The sequence below is a fragment of the Pleurodeles waltl genome, chromosome 9 (genome assembly GCF_031143425.1).
Source record: "Pleurodeles waltl isolate 20211129_DDA chromosome 9, aPleWal1.hap1.20221129, whole genome shotgun sequence".
Classification (NCBI taxonomy): domain Eukaryota; kingdom Metazoa; phylum Chordata; class Amphibia; order Caudata; family Salamandridae; genus Pleurodeles; species Pleurodeles waltl.
This window is the reverse complement of record NC_090448.1, coordinates 94674989-94702616: the sequence shown is the minus strand read 5'-3', so window position 1 is coordinate 94702616 and position 27628 is coordinate 94674989. Positions and strand designations below refer to the sequence as shown.

Here is a 27628-nt window from a genome sequence, read left to right as displayed (position 1 = left end):
TCTTTCACTTGTTGCACGTGTGAGACCCTGGTAGCCAATAGCGTAGCAGCAAAGTAACGGGACCGGACTTGGGCTCCGTCTCTCCCCTGGGCTGCAGCCCACACCTCTGGCGCTAGGCATGCTGGGGAGCGAAGTTTTGAACAAGCCCTTCTGCGCGTCCAACGCAGCTCTGGGAACTTACTTTCCCGGCGAGCAGCGCGCGGTTTATAAGGCGCGGTGTAGCGTCGGAGGCTCAGTGGGCTGCTGAAGCACCGCTGTCAGCGGGGATATGGAGCTAGCGCGGTGGGGCGCCGGAGGAGGGGGCTTCTGATCAGAGGATTTAAGGTACCCTGCTTGGACCGGTCTGCATCTGGAGAGACTTCAGGAGGGGTGAGGAGGCGGGCAAGTGGTCGCGATACTCACAATTGAAAGTGGGTACCGGGTGTCAGTTCGTCCACAGTGCCGGGGTCACTCGTGTATAGCAGGGATGTGGCTTGTGATTCTCAGTTTAGGAGCTTCGGGGGCTGTTTAGTTCTTGGAACGGAGGGGCAGGCGGGGGAGGACTGGCAGATGGGGATGCGGTACCTTTTCGGTATTGCATTTGAAAGTACCCCTTGCACAGGGTAGTGTCGTACGTTTGCTATAGGGTTCAGGACCCATAAGTATGCTTTCGCCTGTCTTTGTATTATACATTACTGCTAGGTGCTCGATACTGCCTGCTGCCTCCCGTTGGACGCTTGGGATCTTATTCACGAGGGATGTGGGAGCGGACGATGTGTCGGAGGCTGTGATGGGACTTGAATTATCCGCTCCCTGCCTAAGTCCTTCCCGGGGGCGAGTGCAGGTTCACGAGCAGGGGATCTCTTCCAGCCTCCTCCTGAGGATGCGGACCAAAAGCCGAGCCCCTATCTCCCGGGCGTCTAATTTCTTTAACCCGCGTGGGAGGATGTGTAAAGGGACGGCTCCCCTTCCGCCCACCTCTCGACTTTCAGGCGTGTAGCAGCAAACCGTTTCATGCCCTCACACCCCATTCTCAGGGTACTTGTTGAGGGTCCCCTGGCCCCCCTTGAGTGGGGAGTGCAGGAGCATCCTTCCCGGCTCCACCTAATTTCTCAGTCATGGATTGAGCTTCCCTCGGTGTAATCCTGGAAGGGCTCTTTGGCCACCCAGTGTGTGGTGTAGTTTACTGGAAGAGTGTGCTCCGAGCCTCTGGGTCAAGCTTCGAGGTGAGTGCACGTGCTCTCCTCCTTGTCCCCAGCGCGGGCTCAGCTCTCTGATGCGCTTTCCCGGTGCAGTAAGGTGATGTCAGAGTTGCCATCACTTACCTAGGTGTTTAGCTGTCTCTCAGGGTTGCGGTTTAAGTTCATGGGGATCTCACATCCCAGGTTCCCGTTCATTTCGAATATGTAATTTACACTAGCTTTCTAGAAAGCTGGTTTAAAAGTTCCTGAATTTTTGGAGTACCCCGTTGGAATCCATCAGCTACATGAGAAGTCAGAAATCGGGAACCAGGGGTGACTTTTCCTAAAATGTCTTGTGTATTTTTCAAGTGAATCAAGTGAGTCCTTAAACGAAGTACATAAATAAAACACGTGAATTCAGCAGAGACGTCTGTTTACGTCGTGACCTGTCATAATACATCTAGAAGGGCTTGCCACTTGGGTGACCACCTTGAGGCTTTGGAGCTGTTAGGATGGGCTGTGTCGGTTCTGGTGACTCAGCTCTGCTCTGTTGAATCGGTGAAGAGGTTGTACGCATGGCTGGTATTCGGGTAGACCCGCGCATGTTACTTAGATGGGCAGTTCTCTGTTGACCTCTCGACACCGACTAGGGCAGTATTCCAGTGGGACTGAAGGGTAAGTGCTCCCACGGCGCAGATGTGGTTTCATGTTGGAGTCAAGGGGCACTGCTAAGTGAAGGTTGGGAATATGTTTGTGTTCAATTTGTCTGTTTTGTTTTGAGTGAAGCTCGAGCATTTGTTGGTTTGAGTGGTGAGGCCGAGCAGAGCTCCCATGCGAGGTACGGAGGATGAAGAGAGGCTAAAAGATCTAACCTAAAGATGGATGCCATTATGCCTGAGGGAAGTTTTGAGGAATAGAAGGAAGGTTGATTTTAGGGGAAAGGAAGAACTGTTGGGGAGAAAATGACAGAACTTATGGATTGTTTTTTTCTTCATGGAAGAACTCAAATAAGTGGGTGATGGGTCAAGAGTTGGAAAGGGATTCTGTGAGAAAGGAATGTAAAAAGTAATGTTCGGGTGGAAGAGCAAGGGGTGTTGGTGGGCCGGTGGTGTCAAGAAACAGCCTAGAGTAAGGCAGCTAGAGGATGTAGATCTTGTGTAAAGGGGGGCAGAATGAAAGGACGTGTTGCTTGGGATCGGTGGGGGGGCGAGAGGAAGCGTTGCTTGGGATCGGTTGGGGGGGCGAGAGGGATCGGTTGGGGGGGCGATAGGAAGCGTTGCTTGGGATCGGTGGGGGGGCGAGAGGAAGCGTTGCTTGGGATCGGTGGGGGGGCGAGAGGAAGCGTTGCTTGGGATCGGTGGGGGGGCGAGAGGAAGCGTTGCTTGGGATCGGTTGGGGGGGCGGTGAGAGGAAGCGTTGCTTGGGATCGGTGGGGGGGCGGTGAGAGGAAGTGTTGCTTGGGACTGGAGATGGGGGGGCGGCGAGAGGGAGCGTCGCTTGAGACTGGGGTTGGGGGCGCGGCGGCGAGAGGGAGCGTCGCTTGGGACTGGGGTTGGGGGGCGCGGTGGCGAGAGGGAGCGTCGCTTGGGACTGGGGTTGGGGGGCACGGCGGCGAGAGGAAGTGTCGCTTGGGACCGGGGTTGGGGGGCGCGGCGGCGAGAGGAAGTGTCGCTTGGGACCGGGGTTGGGGGGCGCGGCGGCGAGAGGAAGCGTCGCTTGGGGACCGGGGTTGGGGGGCGCGGCGGCGAGAGGAAGCGTCGCTTGGGGACCGGGGTTGGGGGGCGCGGCGGCGAGAGGAAGCGTCGCTTGGGGACCGGGGTTGGGGGGCGCGGCGGCGAGAGGAAGCGTCGCTTGGGGACCGGGGTTGGGGGGCGCGGCGGCGAGAGGAAGCGTCGCTTGGGGACCGGGGTTGGGGGGCGCGGCGGCGAGAGGAAGCGTCGCTTGGGGACCGGGGTTGGGGGGCGCGGCGGCGAGAGGAAGCGTCGCTTGGGGGGCGCGGTGGCGAGAGGAAGCGTTGTTTGGGGACCGGGGTTGGGCAGCGCGGCGGCGAGAGGAAGTGTCGCTTGGGGACCGGGGTTGGGCAGCGCGGCGGCGAGAGGAAGCGTCGCTTGGGGACCGGGGTTGGGGCGCGGCGGCGAGAGGAAGCGTCGTTTGGGGACTGGGGTTGGGCAGCGCGGCGGCGAGAGGAAGTGTCGTTTGGGGACCGGGGTTGGGCAGCGCGGCGGCGAGAGGAAGCGTCGCTTGGGGACCGGGGTTGGGGGAAGGGCGGCGAGAGGAAGCGTCGCTTGGGGACCGGGTTTGGAGGAAGGGCGGCGAGAGGAAGCGTCTCTTGGGACTGGTGGAAAGGGTCGCTTGGGACTGGTGGGGCGAGAGGAGGTGTTGCTCGGGAGCAGTGAGGCAGTAGTGTGTGAAGTAGAGCTGGGGGGGTGAAAGACAGCAGTAGCACCTTTTTCGTTTTAAGGCAGAAGTGCATACGTCATGTTTTAGGCGAACAGGAGAGAACAGTTACATGAAAGTGTGCAGAAGAGCATGCTGATGTAATATGACAGAGTATGTCAAATACTGTTTGTGATGCTCCAGTTTGGGTAGGACCATGATTGCAATGCTTTTTTTGTTTTTGCCAATGACACTTTCCTTGTCTCAGAAACACTGGTTTGGGGTTTGTGCTTACGCCCCCCACTAGTCCCAAACGAAAATTTTGTTCCTCAAAGTGTTTTTAATTAATACTGCAAAAAATAAGTTAATGATTTTTTGCCCTCTTAAGGACATTAAGAACAACTTCATCTCAAACTCCACTTCTCTTAACCAGGTCACCTATTTTCGTTACCTGATAATACATTTTTCTCACAATGAGGTGGAGGCAGCATTTGACCTACTTCAGAAACATGATGGCCCAGCGAACCGGGAGTACCCTCTGTCTTGACCGTAACAAAGATGACCACTTGATCCATCTGGCCAGAGCGTAGCCATGTATGGCTCAGGATCTATTGCACTGTGAACTACAATTTGTTAAACAATTTTTGATACGGCCCCTTACTACACCAACCATACCTATGCTTAGTGACTATTGGGGCTATGGCCAGGCTGAAACCTCTATTGTATTGGGTGAGACTGTGGCACAACCCAGAGCTGAAGATATTTAGGGAAGCCCTGTCTGATGTTGTATCCTTGGTTAGCTGTGGATCTCTGGGTTGCTTCAGGCACATTTGGAAGGTGCTGTCCACGCCGGGTCTTTCCGAATCGTGGAGCTACCCTCAGCCCCTATGATTAAACGCAGGTATAAGACCCACTTCTGGAAATCTTTGATCACCAGATCCACAAGCGGTTCTCTAACTAGGAGCTTTACATTAGTGAGATCTACAAACAGTGCCTAGACTCATCCTTCCAGCACCTGCCAGATCCCGCTATTTCAAAATAAGATATGGGATTGTGGCTTTGGACTGTCCATTGCAGCGGTGGGCCTTGAAAACAATTAATATTGCTTGGCTTGTCAGTCGTCGATGAGATACTGACTTCTTTCCTCGCTTCGCTTCCCTTAGGTCACTCTGGCTCAAACTCTATTACGATCTACCGGAGGCGGGGTATCGAACAAGGTCTGGTCTAGCACTACTAACATCATTAGGTCTTGGATGACAGTATTGGTGCTCACACGACTTCTGCATGATGCATGGAGATGAAGGTCATATTTAGTGTTTGAAAGAAACTGGCAGAGATCATGAGTGACTGATAGAACACAAGTGATGTAACGAAACGATTTTATTTTTTCAGTAAGTTATTATGCTGACTTAACAATTCAACTTATTGAATATTATTGATTTTAAGATTTCTTTTCTTTAGCTAATATACTTATGTTTGTGACTTGGTATTGTATTTTGCTACTCAATTTTTATGCTCTTAGAAATAAACTATCTTTAACATGTAATGTTTGGAGAGGATTACATTCAAAAATGCAAATGTGGGGACATTTTCAAAAGTGTTGGAAGCAGAGTACATGGACGTGAAACTTGGTGAGAGTGGATTAGCATTTGGTTTTCTGAGCATTGTTGGATGGGAGGGAAATAGAAAATACCAGTTCTTTAAGTTTGGAGGAGTGAGGAACTATTGCTTAATCCAGGCAGGAAGAGAAACAGGAGCAGAAAAAGTGAGAGCAGTGTTTGGGAACCGGAAGTGTGCGATGAACGAATCCTTGGTGGGATAAAATGATGCCTGGTGGCTGCTACATGGTTAAGGAAGTTACGAAGCGAATGCAGGGTCCAGAAGAAGGTGATGGAGCAGTGGTTCGTGGGTTTTAGGAAGGCAAAAAGGAAGCATGTTAGGCTGGTATCGGAAATAGCTAAAAAAAAAAAAAAAAGTGGCTGATGTTAGAGGAAGCAGTAGCTTGCATGGTCTGGAATAGGTAATCAGGGGGTAAGTGGTCAGGAAGGTTCCTGAGAAGTATCAAAGGTGATGGAAGGCGGCTTAGAAGCAGTAGTGGTTAGCAGGTAATCGGGGAAGGGTGGAACTGGAGTAAGTGGGGTTGAGAACTTGAGAGCAGTGACTGGTGGCGGTTAGAAGGCTGGCGGTGGCCATGCCTGTTAAGTGCATGAGTCGTGCTTCGGTGGGTTTAGGAGGCACGATGAAGCAATTGCTGGTGTGGTTAGTAAGTGCAGGGAAGTAATGGCTACTGGCATTAGTGAACATTAGGAAGTAATGACTGATGACAATAGGAAGAAATGTCTGGGGGAGTTAAGAGCGCAACCAGTATAGGATGATTGGGTCTGGATGAGTGCAAGGAGGGAATGGCTGGTGGGGAAGGTCAGTCACATATAAGGAAGCAGCGGTGCATAGAGGAATAATGGTGACTTTCGAAGTGGTTTCGTCATCTGAGTCAAGTAACACTTTCTGGAAAGAATGGACAGTTTGTAGTTGAGGATGGATTCAATAAAACCGTTGGGTGGTTTGTAGTGTCCGAAAGTTATGTGCTGATGCTTTGGTAACACATAGTGCGTCCCATACTTGGTTTTTGGAGGACAAAATACCTCCATGAGAAGGTCGGTATTCCCACATTAAATCCCCCATGAGTAGTCCTGTATTTGTGAGTCGCTGAAACTGGGGTTACGGGCTGTAATGAAATTAGTGTGCTTATCCTGGACTTATTTATTCATGGGTGGAAGCATTCCAGGCCAAGTCTGGAGAACTTGGTAAAATGCCCAGAATGACCCCTTCACGCATGGAAGTTTTTCCCTGTTGTGCCCCTTTACATAGGGGACTGTAGGGGGTTAACTAGTCGTCGCCTGTAATACCAGGCACCAGTATTGGTAATACCAGCTGACTCGAAATAGACCAGGTACTGGTGAAGGGTGGGTCAAGGTTTTGTTGAGATGGTGTCGTCTTTGATGCTACAACACTGCAAATTAGACATGGTCTAGTTCTCGCCGCTTGATGCGCGTTCTGGGTTAAATGGACTGGAGGTCTTACTGTCTCTCAGCTGCCTAGGGCTGGCTATTAGGAATCAACATTTCTACCTATTTGTGACTTTAGGAGTATTGTGTTTACAGGAGGGCCCACAAACAGAGGTGTCTTGCTGTTTCTTGCAGCTGTCTGTAATTTCTTGTTAGTGGGTCTCGGTGCCAGTAGTCTCTTGTAGCGCGCATTCCCACTAAGTGAAATGACCTTCCAGTCTGAGCATGCGAGATTAGAAGTACCAGTCATTCTCTTTCAGCAGTTTTGTTCAGGTCAGACTCAAGTGTCTATTAATCTTGTACCCCTATGCTTTTGTCTTGCAAAGTCTCTGATTAAGTCCGAGATAGACAACTTAAGCTGTTTCAACATGCTTCCAATAAAATTTAAAAAAAACGTGAATAACGAATATATACATGAAGGGGCTTAAGGTCCGCTCTCTTGCTCCCATTGGTCTGTTCAAGTGTCATTCACATTTTGAATCCACTCACTGCAGAGTAGAGCATGTGATGGGAATGGATCAGCCACTTTAACCATTGCTCTTTCACTTTGTATGGCTGTTGGCGCAGTGAATGATCAAGCAAGCACCTGCCTACAAAGAAGTGCCCCTCTTGCCAGGGCTGGTGGGCTAGTGCTTTCATTTGCCATTGTTTATTTTCTTTGCATTATTCTTTTTTTTGTTTTTTTGTTTGGCCCTTTGTGACACACCAGACTATTCTTCCAAAACCACCATACGTTCTGTAATACTTGGAGGGGCGTTTGGTCAGCAGCCTCACCCGTTGGTCTGTAAGGTTGTCGTTCAGATTTTGGTACTGCCCAGTACTGCAGGGGAGGAGGAGCGCCCGCCCACTTTACACATTGGCTCCCTTCACTCTGAGTGACAGCACAACACTTGTGCACATTGTTGATACTCACCGAAAAATAGTTCATATCTCTTCAGTGACAAAATGGGTTACACCTGTGCTTTTAATTTTAGTTTACTTTTTTTCCAGATGAAAACTTTTTTTAAAAATCTGTATTTTGCCTGCACTTCAGGTGTCCAGTTAGATGGTTATTTATTTTTTGTATCCTTTTTCACGTTAAATTTTTCAGGTGACATTGAAACAATGTAACTGCCTGCAAATGCAGTGCTTGGATAGCTGGTGATTGCCTGACAAAATATTAAAATGCATGACAACTGAAAGGCTTCTGTGCATATAAAAAAAGAAATGCCAAACTCCTACATTAATAAATGGCAAATGAAATAAAAATAAATAATGCAAGCATATAATACAGTGGTCCTGTTTAGGTGGCTGAGTTATTTTTTCTTCTTTTTCTTGTGGCACAGTCTCTCAATACAAAAATAAAACATCGCACCAGTTTGCCAAGGCCAGATCGTTTTACTTTACCGATGCTTGTTTAGTCCTAATTGTCTATGTACATTTTGTTCAGGTTGCAGTAATTATAAATTAACCGTACCGCTTTGTGGCAATCATCGTATTCCTGTCTTGCAGATAAACGAATGGGGGTCTTTGCTTATAACTAAATTGGTTTCTAGGAAGAACCGTTAGCATTGTATTTAAATTATAAGTGAATGGCATTTTAGAAGGCCGGATTAATATTTTTGTGACATGGGCTTGACATAAACAGGGCACTTTACCTGCTTGTCCAGGCCAGATTTGTTGGCTTTGACAATGCTTTTTTTTGCTGCCACTCAGTTAGCAAGCCTCTTCGCCCCCCCTTCCCCCCGCCCCCACCGTGTTTATCTTGTGCCCAGAGTATCTCTCCAGCTGTTTATAATGCATTTTACTCCAGAGAATCTCTGATGCATTAGTCCCTAGAAAGCAGGGTCACGGTAGAACTCGTCAGCCGTTCCTTTCACACAGGAATAGTACTACGGTAAATATGAACTTATCTAGTTTTTTGTTTTATTTCTGTTTAAAAAACCACCATCGAATCTACGTCCTTCTTGGAGGTTATCAAAATAACTCCTTATGGACCCGGTAACGGGTTGCAGTGTACACCATTTATATCTGAAATGCTTCAAGCCAGTGGTTCCAAACATTTTGACTTCTGTGGACCCCCACTGGATCATTACTGGAACCCCCCATTGAATCATAATTCGACTCCGACCCCCCCCCCCCCCCGTCATTACTGAAAACTGGGGACCTAATCATTTAAGATTATTTCATTTTTTAAGTAGTCGCGGACCCCCACGGGTCCCCGGGCCAGAGGTTGGGAATCACTGAAGCTGATACCACAAACACCCTGGACAATTTGTACCTTTGTGTTGTCACCCTCGTTCCTAGTTCTGCTGATTTGCCGTTGCTTGGTCTCTAACATTAGCAAGTTGGCCAACAGTAGGACTGTAATCTCAACACTGTTCCAGCCCAGTAAACTGATGCATTCTGGGAGGTGTAGTCTGGGCATAAGTTAAAGGATTCACACTAAAGAACCATTTTTGTGTTTACGGTATTTATTTAATATTTATCATTTTGTTTCTTCGTAGCTCTGTGGTTTGTGTGTTTAAAAAAAAAAAAATAGCTTTGTGATCCTTCGTAACAAACCTCAGGGACGCCCATGGGGAGGAGCACCCGCCGGGGGTGGTGTTTGCGTTTCCTACATGCATAGTTCTGGTTTGGACACAGTCTCGTGTCCACGCGTCCAGGATTCGTGAGATGAAGGAAACTGAGCTCTTTTTGTGGCGGTTTCATGTTCCTGGGAGAGACGAAGTATCTGATCTGGGGGTGGGGAGGTTGCGCATCAAAAACCGAACCCCATAGCAACGGCAGTCTCCTCCGGGCCTCTGCCTTTCACTGCATACGTACTATTTTTAGAAATAGGAAAAAAACGGCATTGTCCAAATTTGGAAGCGTTTTCTATAAAATGTAAAGTACTTTTTCTTAGTCCAGCGGCCTCCAGTCGTCCTGCGGCTTCACGTTTTTAGATGGTTGTAGGAAGTGCTGGAAACCATTTCAGTGGTGAGTCCAGGCCTCGTGAACCACACCCCGTGGCCTTTTGGTACATAAATGGTGCCAACTGCACTTGCCCCCTGTAGCCTCGTAGGTGCAGACATTTGCCCATAGGCAGGACTCGCCAGAGGTGCTGGGGCATCTGAAAGGGAGGAAATGAACATGCCAGAATGTAATTTGTCTATAGTGGGTAGATTAGGGTTAAACTCCGGGAAGAAGGAATCCTTTAAATAGAAAGGAATCTGGCTTCCCATTTAATCCAGGCGGCGCTCTGGGAACCACAGTCCCCCCTGCGCGTCGTGTGCGTGCACGCACCAAGAGCTCGCGTCCCGCACACCTGGGGCCGGCTTGCTTTGGCGGACAGGTTACTCGTCAAAAACCTGACCGAGTATCCCGCCCGCCTTATTTCAAGTGCCTTGAGATAGAACCAGGGCCACGGAATTATGCAGCAATAGAGGACCAAATTATGCGGCAGGGTTTGCTAAATTATGTGGCAAAAAGGTAAATTATGCGGCTTAAAGTGGCATTTTTTGTGATAGTGTTACCTCATTTTGTCTTTTTATACATACTGTGCGGGTAATGGTTTCACCTCGTTAGTACCGGACACCTAAATGCAGCAATAATTAACAGGTGTCCAGTCAAACTTTACACACTCCACTATCAGCAACGTTTTTTCTGTTTAACTTTTGGTCCATGGGGCTGGAAACGTTTTCTTGTGAAAATATGCATGTTATGCGGCAAGTCCATAATTTTGCAGAAACGCTGTGGCCTGAAGCTTGCATAATTCTAGTAGCCCTATATATAATGCACTTGTAACTAGGTGGCCGAGGTATGTCATGTTACTGAGTAACCAGACTGCCACACTAAATCTGCCCCCCGGTGTGTATGGAAGGGGCTTTGGTCTGGGGTGATGCGTGGAGTGCATGGGTCAGGTGTGCTGGGCCGGGAGGAGGGGCGTCATAGCAAGACGCCCCCTCCCCACCCCAATTCCCCCGGCTACAACCTGCCTTTCATGTAAGGGAAAACCTAGTTTGCTTTAAATAACTGTTCCTGACTGGAGAAAAAACACATTGAAGGAAAGGCTCTTTGCCATCGAATAGACTAGCAGTGCTGCAATGCCTGCCATTAGGCTATAGTGGGCTGTACCATTGCAGATGTCGTCGCTCTCGGTGGTGGTATCATCCACATATTGAGGTAGGAGTGACTTACCCCACTGTGGCAATTCGAGAGCATCATAGAGAATGACATCCCTCTGGGGTTTCAGGTCGGTGAGATAGAGATCTTTACTGCAGAGGGTTCCCTTCCTGCATGAAGGGATGCTGGCACATGGCACTACAGCAGGTGTAACCGGTTAGGGAGGTCTGGGTCCTGGTGCCAGAATGCTGCTATAGGGGGAGGTAACCTGTGTATTATGGAAGTTCGCTCAATTTTCATCATGATTGGATCCTTCTTGTGTTATTCCTGAACACGCGCCGTGAAGCCTTGTGGTCCTGAAGGCGCTCAGTGTGTGTGCTGGTGTAGTGAACAATTGACTGTGGTGGATATAGTTGTGAAATTACAGTAGTACTGTTTGGTGCCTAAAACGAAGCATTTCCCAAATACCAAAACTTTCAGTTTGTCCCATTCAAGTTCATGGGCAAAGAAATTGTCGCAGGCAAGTCATTTTTTCAGTGTGCCTGCCGGACTCTGAAATATAATTTGCCACCCTTAGCCAGCATACTGACTCAGGCAACTGAAGTTATTCACTCAATTATTTTGACTAACTACAATATAAAATCTGATTAGCAAGTGGACTTCACTTTTTGTTGTTTTATACTTAGCTAAGTGCTCTTAGCTTTCTTTGGCATACAATCCTTATAGGTGCTAGTTTAGATGGCAATGAGCCTGTCTGGGGGGCTTACATTTTGTATGGTGCTGGTATAGGTGTCAGTTAATTTTCTGATGGGAGTGTAAAGGATGTAATATGCACTCCTTCTCAAAGGTGCTTTTTTAAGTGTAGTTAAGTTTGTCCGCTGTGTGGTGGTAGTGTCCTGGAATAGCGTACGGTGCCATTGCCGTTAGTGTAGGTGTGTTGGCTTATTTATCTATGTACCCATCCTGTGGTGGTAGCCTAAGTAATAGTTTACACCTGTGCTGGGTGCTCTTGGGTATTTGTGTGCTCTGCGGTGGTTGTGCTGGTGTAATGTATGTCCATTCTCTGGGCCAGTGATGTCATGAGTTACTTTTGTGCTCTGTGGTGGTTGTGTGGGTGCATAGATGTTGCTGTAGTCTATGGTTTGAGTTTTTCTGTTAGCCCTACTGGGATGAACATAATTACCCCCACAGTGGCTGGTGCTGGTACCAATATCAGATATTACAACAAATGCCTTTACATTGTGGTACTTTACAAGTTCATTATAATGCACACCTTTACAACGCGAGTCCTTACAAAGCATACTTTCTAAAATGCGCTATTTTTGTAAAACCTAATCCGTTATTTTTTATTTTTGTAATAAATTTGATACATGTATATTTGTCTTACTTTGGATCACCAGTGAATCTAAAAGACCCTTAATACTTCTACTCACCCTTAAACCCTAAAAGTTACCTTCTCTTTGGTACTAAATACTTCCCTTCTCCTGTAAAGGTATGGCTTGTACACAGCCGTGCATTGGGAAGCAGTGACGTGGCTCTGTCGTGGTAATGCACGTGTTGTAATGCGCGCGCCCTGGCGGCACGCTGCCGCGTTAGCAGCACTGCTGACGGCTGCCATTGTCCCTTGTTGGTCGGGGGGTTGCATAAAAGCAGGAGGTCCTCTTTCTATCTGGGTGACCCCTGCAAGTTGCTTGGGCCTGTGGGCCTCAGTGCACACCCTTTGCCATGGAAAGCAGCTTGTGCCCAGGGCCGGCTTCTGGCTCAGTTCCAGAGCACCAATCATCTGAGGGGCGCGGTGTACCTCAAAGTCATCCAAACAGCAGCGCCCCTCATCTCGCTCCCGCCTTATGTGTGCGCTCCTTTCTCTGTCAGATTTGCCAGTTTAAAGTGGTCCTTAATTATCATCCTATAGGCGATGTTTTGGGCACCACGCTAGCCCACTTCATGGCCCTCCCTCCACCCTGTCGCCCCTGCTGACACACCAGTCCCCTCAGCGCGAGGCAGCGAAGCTACGGGTGACTTCAGGTGCGCGGTTGGAGGCCTGGGGATGCTTGAGGTCAGGGGCCGTGCACTCGTCAGCCGGAGACTGAGTAAACGCAGAACCCCCTCCTGTCCCATTTTATTCACTTACCTCCGCCCAGGGCGCTGCTTTAGCAAGGGCTAGCTTGGCATATGCCACTTGCATAAGATGCTGTGGAACTGAACATGCGGCGCCTGTGCATTCACACACCCAGCTGATGTCATTCCGAAGGCAGGTCGTCTGCGTTTCTGCCAGGGGAAGTATTTTCAGCTCCAGTGCTCCCCTAACGTCAGCGGCTGACGTGTGAACTTGTTCTTGTATGTTTCTGCGATCGCTGGTGGTGAACTTGTTTCGCGAGCTGTGGCCTGAGCTTTACTCAGGCCGCGGAGCACATGTACGACCTGAAAGGACACACAACTCACAGGTGATCAAAGCACTTGTTTTAAAAGGATCTTCTCTTGCTGCACCTACAGTACAGTGGCTGTAAGCGGAGTAAAGAGTCCCGAGACGGCTTTAGGATTACGCTGCCTCTATCAGTGCTCGCACATTTAAATGCAGCAGCCTCGTGTTTCAGAGGAGAGCTTTGGGCACCGGCACAATCGTATTTACGAATTAAGCACTGATAAGTAACCCGCCTGCCCCCCCCTCCCGGGCTTAGTGTTGCATTCTGCCGACTTCCTTCCGCCAGCATTTTGTCACTAAATGCATAGATGTCTGCTGAGGAATATCCCCAACATGATGGGTGTGTACTCACGCTCACACTTCTGGAGCAGATAGGGTTGTTTACCAAAAACAACATAAAGAGGAAAATACTATACCTTAAACAAAATTGATTCCAAATAATTTTGTGAAAATAAACCGAGGCACTTTGGTTTCTGTTTGTTTGCAAACAGTTAAAATAAATGACATTCAAGACACCTAATGGTACCGTGGTGTGATTCCTTGCTACACGCACCCTCTAGGACTTCTGTGTATGTTTCATGCCTGTGTGAATGAGCTTGGGCACTTAGCTTGCAGGAGTAGTCTTGCCTGAGTGATGGACTTGGCCCTCTTTGCTTTCAGGGGTTGGGAAATTGTACATGGTTAGTGATGGAATAAGTAAGAAGGATTTGCACCATGAAGTTAACCTAAAACCGGACTCTGTATCCAGTATAGAATCAAATAAAACCAGAAGTAACCCCTAGACTCTATTCGTGGAACAAGGATAAAGCATTGTGGTTTCATGTATCCATTGTAGTTGACCTCGACTGGTGGCTGGGGACTTGCCAAGTCATTTACAAAATTGTTGACTTTTTATTTTTTTTAATTTTTATTTTGTAATCATTGGAGATCTAACATACTTCACAACATTTTCTGTTTATGCATCAATCGTAGGGCTAATTAGAGAGGTTAGCTTATGTCCTGATGAGACCTGTGTATTGATTGTGAAGGGTCGAAATATTACCAAGACTTCAGGGTTGTCCCTGGAAAAAAACATCTGATCAGAGATCCAAGAATTTGAGTGTTTTGTTTTTAGATAATTGCTCTGCCATCTGTTTTTTTTCTTTCTTTTCTGTGTATGTAAATACTGTGCGGTCTGTTCTAAAGTCCACTTATTACAGTGTTATGATATTATAAAAGATGTAATGTATTACTATGAGTGGCTCTTGTGTGTGATTGTTGGTATAATCAGATTGTGAAATGAATCCCGACTGGGATATATGGATTTTACCTATTGTGAAGCAATTTCACAGAACCACTGAGCTTTACTCTCAGTATAGAATCCAGTAAATAAGAACTTTCCCTGGACCTTCACAGACCTCAGAAAGTGACTCTTAGAGGTGACTTCCATACCTTGATCAGGTCCTAAAGCTCAGACTTTGATTCCTGGAAGTAGTCCACACTAAATACGCATTTTTCTCTGCGTCATGCCTGCTTTGTTGGCACATCCAGTGAGTAACCTCAGCCCCTTGCTCCTTAACGCAGCGCATTGACCATCTTGATTTCTTAGATATTTGGTAAATGAATACAGTTGCAAAAGTATAATTTATTAATTTGAGGAGGCATCTAAAAGTGGTTGGAGCAGTATTTGAACGGGTAGTGCCCTTTCCAATCCAGTTGTATGAAAGTGTCAAACCAAGGTAAATGTAAGGCGACCCAGGCTCTAAAGTCTAATAGCCTGTTCTTTAAATGAAGTGCATGTTTAATATTTAAAGTCCATTATTCATTAACTTTCTTGCATACTCCTCCAAGGCTCCCAAGATTTTCTGCAGCCCTAGTGACTTTCTGGGTAGAACTATAGTGTTAATTTACTGCATGATGTTAAAATATTTTATTCTTGCATGTTAACACAAAACTACAAACAAAATGGCCACAGTTTCTGAAGATTACAACCCGCTGTATTTGTTTAATCTATGGCAGACAAGTAGCACACTAAGGCGTTCGATGTAAGTTATTTAGATTGTTTCCCCGACAAATACATTTGATATCATGCAGGAACTAATTTCCTGTCTCAAAACATCTATCCAGATGACTTGCTCTGCCCTCGTCACAGTTAAACTCGGATTGTGGAAGAGTTTCCTAGGGGCCCCATAGTTTGCCGAACTTCTCTGGGCCTGTTCATCTCCTTTACCCCTGTGTCTACCACTGCAAACTAATCCATGGTACATCACCAGAAGGTACAGAGGCAATCTGATGACAGTCTTAACCCAGGCTAGGTTTTAATTCGTGTGAAATTTGAACCAATACTGTTTGCTTTGACCTCCATATTGGAGTGAGGTAGATACTACATTTCATAAAGCAACAGTCATCCGTATTGCCTTACTCAGTCTCCCTAGCCAATTAATCAAAGGCAGCTTGGAAATTGTTATACAGTCATAACAGTGGTGGTTTACTTGCCAGCAGGTTTGACTAACCATGATATGGTGAAGTGCTCTATAGTAGTTGTAACCTGGGTTTCAGTTTCCACACATTCCTCTATTCTTAAGTAAATGAGCTTAGAAGCTCCCTTCCCACAGGAGTAGTGTGCTTATTCTATGGTTTGCTGTTTTCATCCCTAGCTCTGGACATCTCCTTTCCTTGGTTCTGTGGCCTTAAATGTACTAGTAGGTGACTACAAAGGCATTGGCAAAGCCAATATGTCTGGGTTTAATATTGTAACATGCAGCTTGGCCCAATACAGTGGAATCCGCGAGGGCGCCAGCAAGAGTGAACAGAGGGCATTAGTAGTATAGTAGTCCCTCATTTAGTTCAAAGCAAGCATTAGAAGTAGGTGCAATAATACATCCAATACCATTAGGTGTGATGAATAATCTTCTGAGATGAACCAATGTGATGTGACAAAAAATCAAAACCTATTCCTGAAAGAGGCTTGTCGAAAGAAGCAAATAGCTGAAAGGGTTGTACCCAAAGCCCACTCTGTTGCTAAGCATGTTGCAGTCAGCTGCACTGTCAAAACCCAGACTTAAAAAAAAAATGACTTGGTTTTAGATCTCTGGTTAAGATTTTATTTGGGAGGCAATTGGACGCATAGCCTCCCCCATTTTAAGCATTCATTTGATGCTGTTTCATAATAATTTGTTGCAGACATGAAGCCTCCAATCAGCTGAGATGCATGATCTTGATCATAGTTGAGACCGTTCGTGTAGAAGTATGATGCTAATCCTTACATGGAAAATTTACTTTGTAGCTTTGTGTAGGTCTTGTAGTCACCACTGTTGCAACTATTCTTTGATGCTTGCATGGTATTAAATGTTATTTGATGCATTTAGTTAAGGTGTTCCTGCTGAAAAAGGATACATTTAAGGAGAGTCAAACTTTTTGTAAGTATATTTTGCTGTCGGGAATCCTTCCCTAGATCACTTTAGGGACATCTTAAACTTTGAAGTGATTTGCTTTATTAATATAGTAAAAACACAGTTGACATAAACGTAAATGAAGCATCTCCTCCTTGTTGGGCCTTCCCAACCTGCTGCCTTGCACTTGTTTAGTTTTAAACAAATCCTTGTGTAGGGCTCATTACATTCTCATCACTCACAGCTCTTTTGATATAAACCGATACAGACTGTTAGGCCAGAGCTCATTATCTGGCATTCATTAACTTAGCTATTTTAGAGTTATTGCACAAGATCCATAATCTAGTTTTTCATGGGCTCTACCTGGAAAGATGTAACTCCAAGATTTGTGCTAATTGAGCACACTCATTCACACTTGAATTTAAACTACTTCAGCACTCAGTAATTCCTCTCACTAGATGTTGTTGTTTGTGTGCAACAATACTGTGTAAATTCTAGTGCTGTTAGTATATTCCAACGGAACAACTGGCTATCTTTTGTTCCTATGTTGGTCAGGCGAATTACAAGGGGAGAATTAAATATTTATCCGTATCAGCATCTCTCCTTCAATACTTAATAGATAACCCATGGCCATTTATACCTCCTTAGAAGGTGGCAGACGCAAATTTAAGGAAGATCCTATCTCTCTCTTTAAGAGCAGGAAGGTTCAGTTTATATTAACCAAATAATGGGGGATAGATGATATTTAAAATAGATTTTCCACAGGTGCTTAACCTCCAAATCCTCTCGTATTGCCATGCAGGATTAATTTTTTCCTTGCGTCTGTTCTTCTGTCATTTTTGTTTTCCTGAAACTGAAATTACCGGATGATCTTGTGATTTCTCCTCCTAAGGACATTGCTGGAATACAATACACCTCTTAGACTGTGGTGTCAATTCGTAAAGAACAAATTACTGGACCATACTTAACAGCAAGTGCTTTTCATAGAGCAGCATACATTGAGCTACTTTGGGTTTTTCCATACAGTGGACAAAAACTGTCTAGAAGACAAGATAAATGATGGGGAAGTGGAAGCCGCTCCATGTTACATTTAGTGGCAGATATTGTGATCTTGCTGAACGTAGTAGTGACATGCACAAGTGGTGCTCGTGTATGTATCACTTGTTCAGTGTTGCTGCATAAATTATCAGTTTTTGTACCAATGAACAGTGGTGCCAGTGGGATGAACAGTTATATTAGTATGTGCAGTGGTAAGTGGAGTTGTTAGCAGTTGTAGGTCCTCAATAGTAGTAGTACTCCTAGCAGTGGTGCCAGCTGGTATATTGGTTTCAGTAGAACTGTAGTACTAGTACCAGCAGTATTGCTAGGACTGAGGTCACTGCTGGTGCTAAATACTAGGTGTACTGCTAGTGGTTGCTACATTGCTGTGCTAATAATTGTAGTATGTTTAGCAGTATTAAAACCTTTGAAGAAAGTAGCTTTAGAGGCCTCGGTAGACATAAAAAAAGTACTAATGATGGTAATAGTTCAAGGCCTACTAGTAGTGTCAATGACAGAAAATGATCACGTTCAGAAACATTGATACTTAGTAGTTTTTCATGATTATTTTGAGTAGTGAATTTAAGTGTACCCTGAAATTGACTGAGTAACGTGACTCCTTATGCATATGCATCTTTTAGATGAAAAAGGGGAGAATGTTTTTGGAGTCTGAAATAAGAGATCCCCTTTGAGGGGGTGTATCAACCTTTTAATGCATTTTGCAGACAGGGCTTGGCAACTCTTCTGCGGGGTGGGTGCCAAATGCTGTTAACTGAATTAACTTCAGTGAAGGAGCCAGAAATACGTAATGAAAATGTGGAAAGGTATGTCAAAGCAAATAGTGAACTTGACTAGAGGGAAAAATAAGAAAGATGGGGAAAGAAAAGATAAGTAGAAAGTTAAAACGAGGGCGGCAGAGAGGGAGGAGGGGGAAGAAATGGGTAATTTGCCGAATGATTTAGGGGAGAAAAAGACAGTGTGGGGGAGGGGAATTGAGTAGAAAGGGGAAGAGGATGAGTGGGGAGGCGATGGGAAGGACAGTAATGTGCAAGAAAAGGAGGGTAATGGAATGGCAAAGGGAAGAATTAAGGGGAGACGAAGAGGATAGAGAAGGTGAGGGAAATGTGTATGAATGGGCCAGAAAGAAAAGGCAGAAAGCAGAAGATGCAAAGAAGGAAATGAGGAATAAGCAAAAGGGAAGGAAACAAAAAACTAAAGTAAGCGAGTGAAAGGATGGCCATCATAGGAAAGTGAGTCAGAACAGAAGAACCGAGAAGGGAAAGTAATACCTGTGCAGGGAGATGAGAGTTGGATGGTACTCAAACCAGATTTCTAATGAAGTGAAAAGTATAACTTTACTTTTAGGAGGTATAGGTATGGGAGGGAAGACTGAAGTAAGGAGACAAATTAAGAAACAAAGGTGGAATGAAGGCAGATAGTAGTGAGAAGACTAACTCAGCTGCCAGTCACACACAAGGGCAGAGTACAAGGAGGACTGAGTGTTTTACTGGATAGGTGTTTTTTCTGAATCTCAGATTTTGGGTTTGCAGTTCTCTGCTCCAGCCAAGCTCGGGAATTCCATGGAAAGTTTGCAATATCGTTAGTTTCTAATTGTATTTAATTTTCCTTTAGTAGTTCTGAGGATTGATAATTGGCTACTCATCTTCCTAGGTCTCTGGCATAAGAAACATCTGTTGGCAGACCAAAGGCTTCTGGTTGAGTGAAAAACGAGCAATTTTGTGATAGGGGAGGCTCAGCCATCAGTGCTTTGTGTAATAGGTGAAGTTTTGCAGGTCTCGTACTGTGAGCTAAGGATGGGGTTCCTGTACCAGTGTGATGTGATTGTTTTATACAAGCAAGCTGCAAAGTTTTAAGTCTGTGTTTTGCGAAAGAAGCTTTAGAGTCCTGCGCAAAGGCATTTGCATTATACCAGCTGAAACAGGACCATGTCGAAGATCAGAGCTTTTTTTTATTTTATTTTTTTTAAACACTTTTCATTTATTTGGGAGGGTCACTGAGCAGTGATGAAACCCCTTTCGGATGATAGAATCCAGTTTTTAAGACCACATTTAATTGGTAGTATATGATAGATTAACGTCTACAGGTATTGGAGGAGAGACTGTTCCTAAGTCAGAGATAAATGTCACTTTGGCAAAGCTGAGAGCCCTGGAGAATTGTACTTTTGATGTTGGCTGTCCGGGAGACACATAGGCCCCGTTAGTCTTGATGGAATCTGTTTTTGTAAGAATGATGAAAACCAGGACCACGCAGACCCTCTGTGTTGAAGTAGGCAGCCTTTCGATTGGTAGCTGATAGTGTTGAAGGTGGCTTAGAGGTATGATGGATCAGAGAGCAAGGATGACTCTGATTGGAGAAGTGGCATAGTTCACAACTGAAGAGGAATTTACTATATTGGCATGAGTGTCCACGTTGACTAAAGCAGGACACAAGCTTAAACGTAGATCTCTTGGAATGTCTGGCTGTTTGAGACTGGAGCCAACTTGAGAGTGGCTTTGTGTAGGCAAGGACCAGTCTGTGGCATGGTGGTGCCATTGCAAGCCTCGCGTTTAGTCTGTTGATAGTGACTGGTTATAGTTCTAAAAGCTCTGAGAGGGCCTGGGATGCCAGATGAAGAACTGGGGGAGATGATCTCATTGTAGATGCAGTACAGTTCTTTGGCAGTCTGATGAATCCTTAACGCAAGAATGAAAGTAATACTACTTTGCACTGGCAGATTGCCCTGGCTGGCAGTTTTATTAGAAGGTGATTTATTTTGTTTTAGCCAGGCCGTTCCAGTGCTCTGCTTGGATGTTTCAGTTGGTAGACTTTTACAGTGTACCATTTTTGTCTTCAAGGGGCATAGTGTGTGCAAAAGGAGCCACTGGATGCCAGACCTTGGTTAGTTTGGATTCTAGGTTACTTGTAATGAGTTAGCTGCTGTAAATGACGTTCTGGCATTTCAAGCAGTAGTTTAGTGGGTGGTTCAGGCTGCATTTTATCCAAACGTCAAGGCTAATGTCATGGAAATTTTTAGATTATTTACCAAACTCATTTTTTATGTAGAATTCAATTATATAGAGATTGTTTCAAGGTGCTGTGGGATCCCTGAAATTTGGAGTCTGGGTGAGTAAGCTGAGAATATGGTATTGTGCAAGATCAAGGAGTTCTTAGTGGAAGGAAATAAGACATTTATTGAGTTGATGATGGCTGCTTCGACAATGGAGGCAGTTTAGGCTTTGATATTAAATACTCAGGAGTCCAAGGATAGGGGCCTTACATCTCTTTAAGCGGACGTTTATTGGTTTGGGCAAAATCTATGCTATAGTTATAGGTCTTAGCACTTGCTGCTTTTGCAAATCAAGTCTTATCTGGCCATCGATCATTTTACTAGACTCAGATGTTCATCTTGGCAACTCCTACGTCCAACTCTTCCATCCGCGCGCCAAAACACCACACTCAGTATCAGTTTTCCTGCATAGGTTAATTGTATAGCAGCAATCCTGGTTCTCCACGTTTTTCTTAGCGCGTCTCATTCCAGTTGTTTCTCAAAAGTGGCTTGCTTTTACTCTTGTCGTGCTCTCCACGTTTGCTAGATTCTGTTCTCCATGCTTAGATAGTCTGTCCCATTCCATCGAGTGCCTGCATCCGTTGCCTGTGGCTACCATTCGAGCTGCTTCTCCATTTGCCACCACTGTAGCAGATTCTTAAAATGCCCCTCTATTCAGCAATTTCTTATTTTGCCCGTTCTGCTATTCCAACCTTGTCTGTACTTATAAATGCTAACTCTGCGGACGTTATCGCATGTTTGTCCTAGTTGTAACATCTAATTAACTTATTGCAGCTTTACTGTTTGCTTTAGGAATATAGTGTTTGTAAAACGTAGATTTTTTTTGTTTTTTTGTTAAACCCTTACCTCGTACGGTGTATTGTACCAATAGTAGAACCATCTTGTTGTGGTGTCTGTTCCATGTAGCATCGGTCTGAACACAATAGTTAAGAGAAGAGAATTGTACAAATGTCGCTGCTCCTTTTGTGGCAGGACGTTGTGGCTGTATTTTCTGGACTATATTGCACTGGTTTTTAGTTTAAATAAAAAAAAAAGCCTCATGGGCTACCTATTTAAATTATTCACTTTAAATAGGGCATCCTGATTTGGCGCTACATCGCTTCAAGCCTTCCATTGTAGCTGGTCTTTATTCCAGCAAAGACTTTCTGGTGCCCTTCAACTTTTTCCATAGCGCGTTGGGAAAGTACAACACAAGTATCTGAACGTCTTCCCCCGTCTCTGTGCTGCACCTGTTAATGTCGAGGGCCACCACTGCTGCCGTGACCCTTCCAAAAAAAAAAAAAAGTGAAGGCTTATTGTTATTACTTAATACCCGAAGGGATCATATTGACTGAGCTGCTGGTGTTGGAGTTCTGATACAGGCTGCAGACCGGCTGTGGGATGTTTGAAAATGCGCACTTATTGAAAGATTGTAGATGGGGTCATCGGGAGCTTGCTGACAGCCATGGGCTTAGTGTCGTGATCTGCCTTCGGGGTTGCAGTTGCTCTGTACAGTCGAGGTTACAGATTCAGAGTGGCGCTGCTTGCGTGTTGTTGTCACAATGGTTGACAAGTGTCCGAGACCGGGTGTAGGAGGCGTGCTGGCAGAGATGCGGAGAGGCGTAAAGCTTTGGGACGCATGGCTATGGTGGTGCTTGCAAGGCCTGCTGGGATTAAAGGGTGACGAGACCCTGGCGTTCTGTGTGCTGGAAGTACGTTTCAGACGTGCTAGTTGTGGAAGGGGCTCATGACAGGTTGTGCATAAACGCTATCTGTAGTTAATGAAGTTTTAGAGGGGCTGTGTGATCACAGTGCTTCCGAAATGTAGCTGTCGAGAGAGCAGTGGTCATCAGTACTTAATTTGAGCCGATGGTTTCCGGTGGGGAGCATCGGCTTTCTTCTTTTTTTTTTTTTGGCATCAGGCATTTACTGCGACAAAAGACATATTGGAAAGACGAAGGAAGAGAAAATCGAAAAAGCATCACAAAGGGAGATAGCAGAAAGCTGCAAGCGTGAGTTTAGGGGTCAGGGAGTGACTGTAAATGGATTAAAGAGGCCCAAGATGGCTTTTGAATTACGCTGCCTCGGTATTTTGTGCTGGCAAGTTTATTGCATGTTTTCAGAGGCGAGCTTTGGGCACCGGCACGTTTTCATTCACAGATTAGGCTGTGGCTACGCTGTGGATTGGGGTGAGTGGAGTAGCTGGTACTTATTGAAAGATTGTAGAAAGGGTCATGGGGAGATGGTTCACACCTAAAAAAATGCTACTGACCCCTAAGGCACGTCAAGAAACGAATAATCACTTCCAATCCAAATGCATATAAAGTCAAGAATATAATTCAGAAATATTGAAAAATCTTAAACCCTTTAGGTATCCCCGAACCTTGCCGGCACGTGGGCTAGATGCTGTCGCTGGTAGATGTTTAAAAGTTTACTCGAACATTGTTGAAGATTAAGATCGTAGCAATTGAATCATTAAGTATTTTTATTGTATGATGGTAGTCATTATTTTGCAAATTAAACAATTTGCCTCAACAGTACCAGGAACACTGTATCCCCTGTCGTGTGTTAGCTAATTGAATTACATTCTATTTTGTTAAAGTGAGTTAAAGTTTACACGACACTCCACAAAAATACATGCTGTAGATGATCAGGAAGTTGCAGTGATCTTGTCGACTATATTTACATTCCCTGCTGAACAGCATGGTTAGGCCCTCTTAGGCCTCGGAGTCGCCCATAACATTAACACTGTTGTCCTACGCTGTACGTAAGCCGCGTCCTTGTCATCACCCTCGAGCTGCCTGCGCACGAGCGTCGCCGTAGCTGATGCGCTCGCACGTGCTCACCTGGACGGATGCTGAGCCGTGGTCCAGGAAGAGCATCCCTTACCCGTGAGGCAGCCTCAGTGAGGCGGGGTGAGTCATGCTCGCTGTCAGCCCGGCCCGGGTGCTTCTCCCTCTGGGTTGCTGCAGCCGTATGTGGTTAAAAAATAGAATGTTACGTTTGGAAGTCGACAGATGGTCAGTACTGCAGTCACGATTTCTGTTTAAAAAAAAAAAAAAAAAAAAATGCTTTTAAATAACATTCAGTGCGTTGCCTCATGTTTGATTCGTAGTGTCGCGCTTCGTGAGGATTAGCAAACGTATATAAAGCAGGAGGTGCCCCCTAGCAACTGATGAGCTTGCGGCAATGTCCCTTGATTGGCTTTTGCTTTAGCGCATTCATGTCCGGTATACAGAGGTTGCTTGTGTTGAGATACATTGCAAGCATTTCCTGTGCTAAGCACCCAAAAAGAATGCAACAGGACCTGCAGCCTTTCATGCTTCCCAAGCTAATAGACTGCATCAGGCAGCATCTGTGTGAGCGTGTGTTGGGTTGCGTTTGGCACCTGTCCACATTACAAACCACGTCAGACAGATAGTACCACAGGCGGTACACCTTCAAACATATCGTAGCCCAAGCTTTACCTGTACCCGTGGCATAGCGCAAACTTTGCTTTAACGTCGCACATCACATAGCACCGCTTAACCCTCAAATCATAGCACAAGCTGAACATGCTCGCATCAGAAAGCGCAGACTTAAACCGCAAAGAACCTAGCACAGGCTTTGCCCACACACTCTACATAGCTCAATCCCTGCCCTTAATTAGCACAGGCTTTGCTTGGCGAAGCTCGACACAAGGCAGTTAATATAGACCTAGCAAACTAGGGAGCAGATGACTGGAAACACAACCTATTGCTAACAAGAGGTACAATAATCCGTTTACATACGTAATATGATGTATTACCTTAAGGTGAGAGAGGCTTTGAGAACTTAAGTCCGATTTGTATACCTGCCGTGGTCAACTGGTGAAAACCTTATGTTGGTCAGCATATGTCTGTGATTTATTGTGTCCAGCGGATCGGCTTAGTCGCCGTTTTTATTTGACCATATGGTTTCTGTTGTGTTGTAGAATTCTCGACAGGCAGGCGCGTGTCGAGAATTCTACATTCCATGGGAGGACGGTTAGAGCTGATGGTGAAGACGGAGGTGGGCGAGGGATCGTTTCTTTGTCGCGGCTATGTTTAATCAATAAACATATTATTATAAACTCCTTATCGGAGCAACGAGATTTACTACATTGGCGACGAGCGCCTACCTCCATCTCTGCGTCGCCGTGGCACGGAAACGTCAAGAGTGGACCCTCGATCCTGACTTAGATGGCGACATCCATCGGATGGCACGAAGGAGACGCGCGTGAATTGGGAGGAGGAAGCGCGTAGTGAACAGGAAATATATTGTTTTTTTTTTTCTTTAAAAAAAAAAAAAAAAAAAAACAACCCTTACTGCCTATAGAAAACAACCCGAATGACGCGGCGGCCATCTTGGGAGTAGAGATACAAGAAAAAGACAAAAACAACCCCTACCGCCTATAGAAAGAAACCTGAATGATGCGGCGGCCATCTTGGGGGTAGGAATACATGCTGGAATAACGTGGCGGCCATCTTGAGGGTATAAAATCGATTTTGTTTTGAAATTGGACAAGTTAATGTGGGAATCATCACACAAGACTGAAACTGTTTTTCACCAATGTTAGATATTGCCTACATTTATGTATTAAGACTTAGTGGGCAGGACTTTTCCTAGAACAAAATATATCTAACAATAGTTGGTCAATACTGTAACATTGTGTGTTACCATGGCTACCAATACGCAAGGTATAGTGCCACCTCCCCCATTCCTTGCACAACCAGGTAATCCACCCATCCCTTGGGGTGAATGGATTGACATTTTTGAGAATTATTTGGTAGCACTTGATGGCCCGGATTTAAGACCGGAAAGGAAAAAAGCTATTCTTTTAAGTACTATGGGACAGGAAGGCCAACGTGTATTTAAGTACTTACCTCAACCATTAATAGAAGAAGGTCAACCGGAAATGGATGTATATAAGGAGGCGCGGAAAAGATTGGAAAAAAGATTTTCGAAAGAAATCAACATTGTCATGGCAAGACACACATTCTATACTCAACCACAAAGATATGAGGAGAGTATTGACGAATTTGTCACAAGGTTAAGAGAGTTATCCACCAAATGTCAATTTGGTGCAATGACTGAAGAATTAATACGAGATCAATTAATCGTTCAGTGTCATAGCAAAAAAATGCAGGAGAGGTTATGGGCAGCCAAGAATCAGTCGTTGAAAGATGCTATCGATATAGCAAAAATTGTTGAACACTCTGAATATTGTATGAGGGAAATGGAAAAGGAGAGGGTATCTAATGGCAGTTCTGAAACAAATACAACTTGTGCTATGACAGAAGGAAATGATGTTTTGACAAATACAAAAGGGGGGCGTATGCTCAAGGGTGGTAATAAGAATAACAATGTCAACAAGTATTACTTCCACATCTCGTACACATCTTACTGTAAGTTTCACAATGCAGACTCAAAATCTTGTTTTGCCTTGGGTAAAGACTGTATGAAGTGTGGTAAAAAGGGGCATTTTGCACGTATGTGTAAAAATACTGGTAAATCTAGAGTGGGGGTTATTCATCAAGATCATATGGAGGAGGCCGAGGAAATAGATAGAGTTTTATCCATAGAGAACACGGGACAGGAAATAAGAAGTATGCATAGACCTCCCAGACCGACTGCAAATTTTATGGTACGTGGGAGAAAGGTGCGACTGATGATTGATTCGGGTTCGCTATACACAATTGTGCTCAAGAGCTTATTAAGTAAAGAATGGCCCAATGTGCGACTTCTCCCAAAAGATATCAATCCTGGTGGGTATCAAGGTGAGAAAATAGATATAATTGGCTACATGTTAGCCAATATAAGTTTTGCAGGGAGACAAATTGAGGGTAAGGTTTATGTGGCTACTAATGGTCCACCAATACTTGGTTGGCATCACCAGTATGATTTACACATAAAATTGGATCCCAGGACAGACAATACGGTCATGTTGTTGCAAGATGATAACTTGGGTAATATATTGGAGGAATACAAAGAAGTTTTCACTGATAAGGTAGGAGAACTTAAAGGATATACACACAAGATCATGCTAAGAAAAGATGCTGTTCCGGTGCAGCACAAATTGAGGAGGGTTCCTATTAGGGCAAGGGATGAGGTAAAAAAGATGATTGGTGACATGGTACAAGAAGGTATTATAGAACGCATTGAAACATCATGTTGGATCTCCCCAGTGGTTATCACAAGTAAGCCTGATGGGTCTTTGAGATTCTGTGTTGATCTCAGGATACCTAACCAGAATATTGTGGTGGACAATTATCCATTGCCCAATATTAATGAGTTGGTTTTAGTTCTGAGAGGGGGGAAATACTTTTCAAAGCTAGATCTTAGAAGTGCATATCACCAGGTTAAATTGCATGATGAATCCAAAGAGTTAACTGCATTTATCACTATGGAAGGGGTTTATCAGTTTAATAGGATGCCATTTGGATTGGCTTCAGCGGCAGGTGTATTTCAGAGAATAATGGGCGATATATTTGAAGGGGGTGATAATGTGCTGTATTTTCAGGATGACATCCTAATTTTTGGGGAAACCTTGGAAAAACATAACCAAGTATTGAAGTGGGCATTAGAGAGAGTTATGAGTGCAGGTCTAACCATAAAAAGAGAAAAATGTAAATTCTTAGTTGAGGAAATTGAGTATTTGGGTTATACCCTCTCTGAACAGGGAGTAAAACCAATGAGGAAACTTTTGGATGCCATTGAGAAGGTTCCAACCCCCCAGGATAAAGAACAGTTGAGGTCATTCATGGGACTCATTGAGTACTACTCCAATTTATAAAGAATTTTGCTGACAAAACAGAGTATAAGAAAACTCTTACGCAAGGGGCAAAAGTTCCAATGGGAGGGTGATCAAGAAAGGGCTTTTCAAAATATAAAGAAAGAAATGTGTGCAGCAAACGTGTTGGTACCTTTCAATGTTGTTGCTAAAACTATTGTAACGGTGGATGCGAGTGCAATTGGACTAGGAGCTGTACTTTCGCAGAACTCTGACAAAGGTGAAGAAACTGTAGCTTTTGCATCACGGTCATTGACCAAGTCGGAAAGGAATTATT

General features: G+C 45.1%; 1 protein-coding gene across 5 annotated transcripts in view; it reads left to right on the top strand.

Moving 5' to 3' along the window:
- Positions 1–211: 211 nt before the first annotated feature.
- ITPR1 (inositol 1,4,5-trisphosphate receptor type 1) overlaps positions 212–27628 on the top strand; it is a 1104774-nt gene continuing 1077357 nt past the window's right edge. For 3 of the 5 annotated variants that reach the window (XM_069206352.1, XM_069206351.1, XM_069206348.1), the window contains exon 1: positions 212–324. The gene's annotated coding sequence lies outside the window, so the exon portion shown is untranslated. Of the gene's footprint in view, positions 411–27628 lie in introns of all 5 variants that reach the window. The other 2 variants (XM_069206349.1, XM_069206350.1) reach the window with 2 other exon arrangements.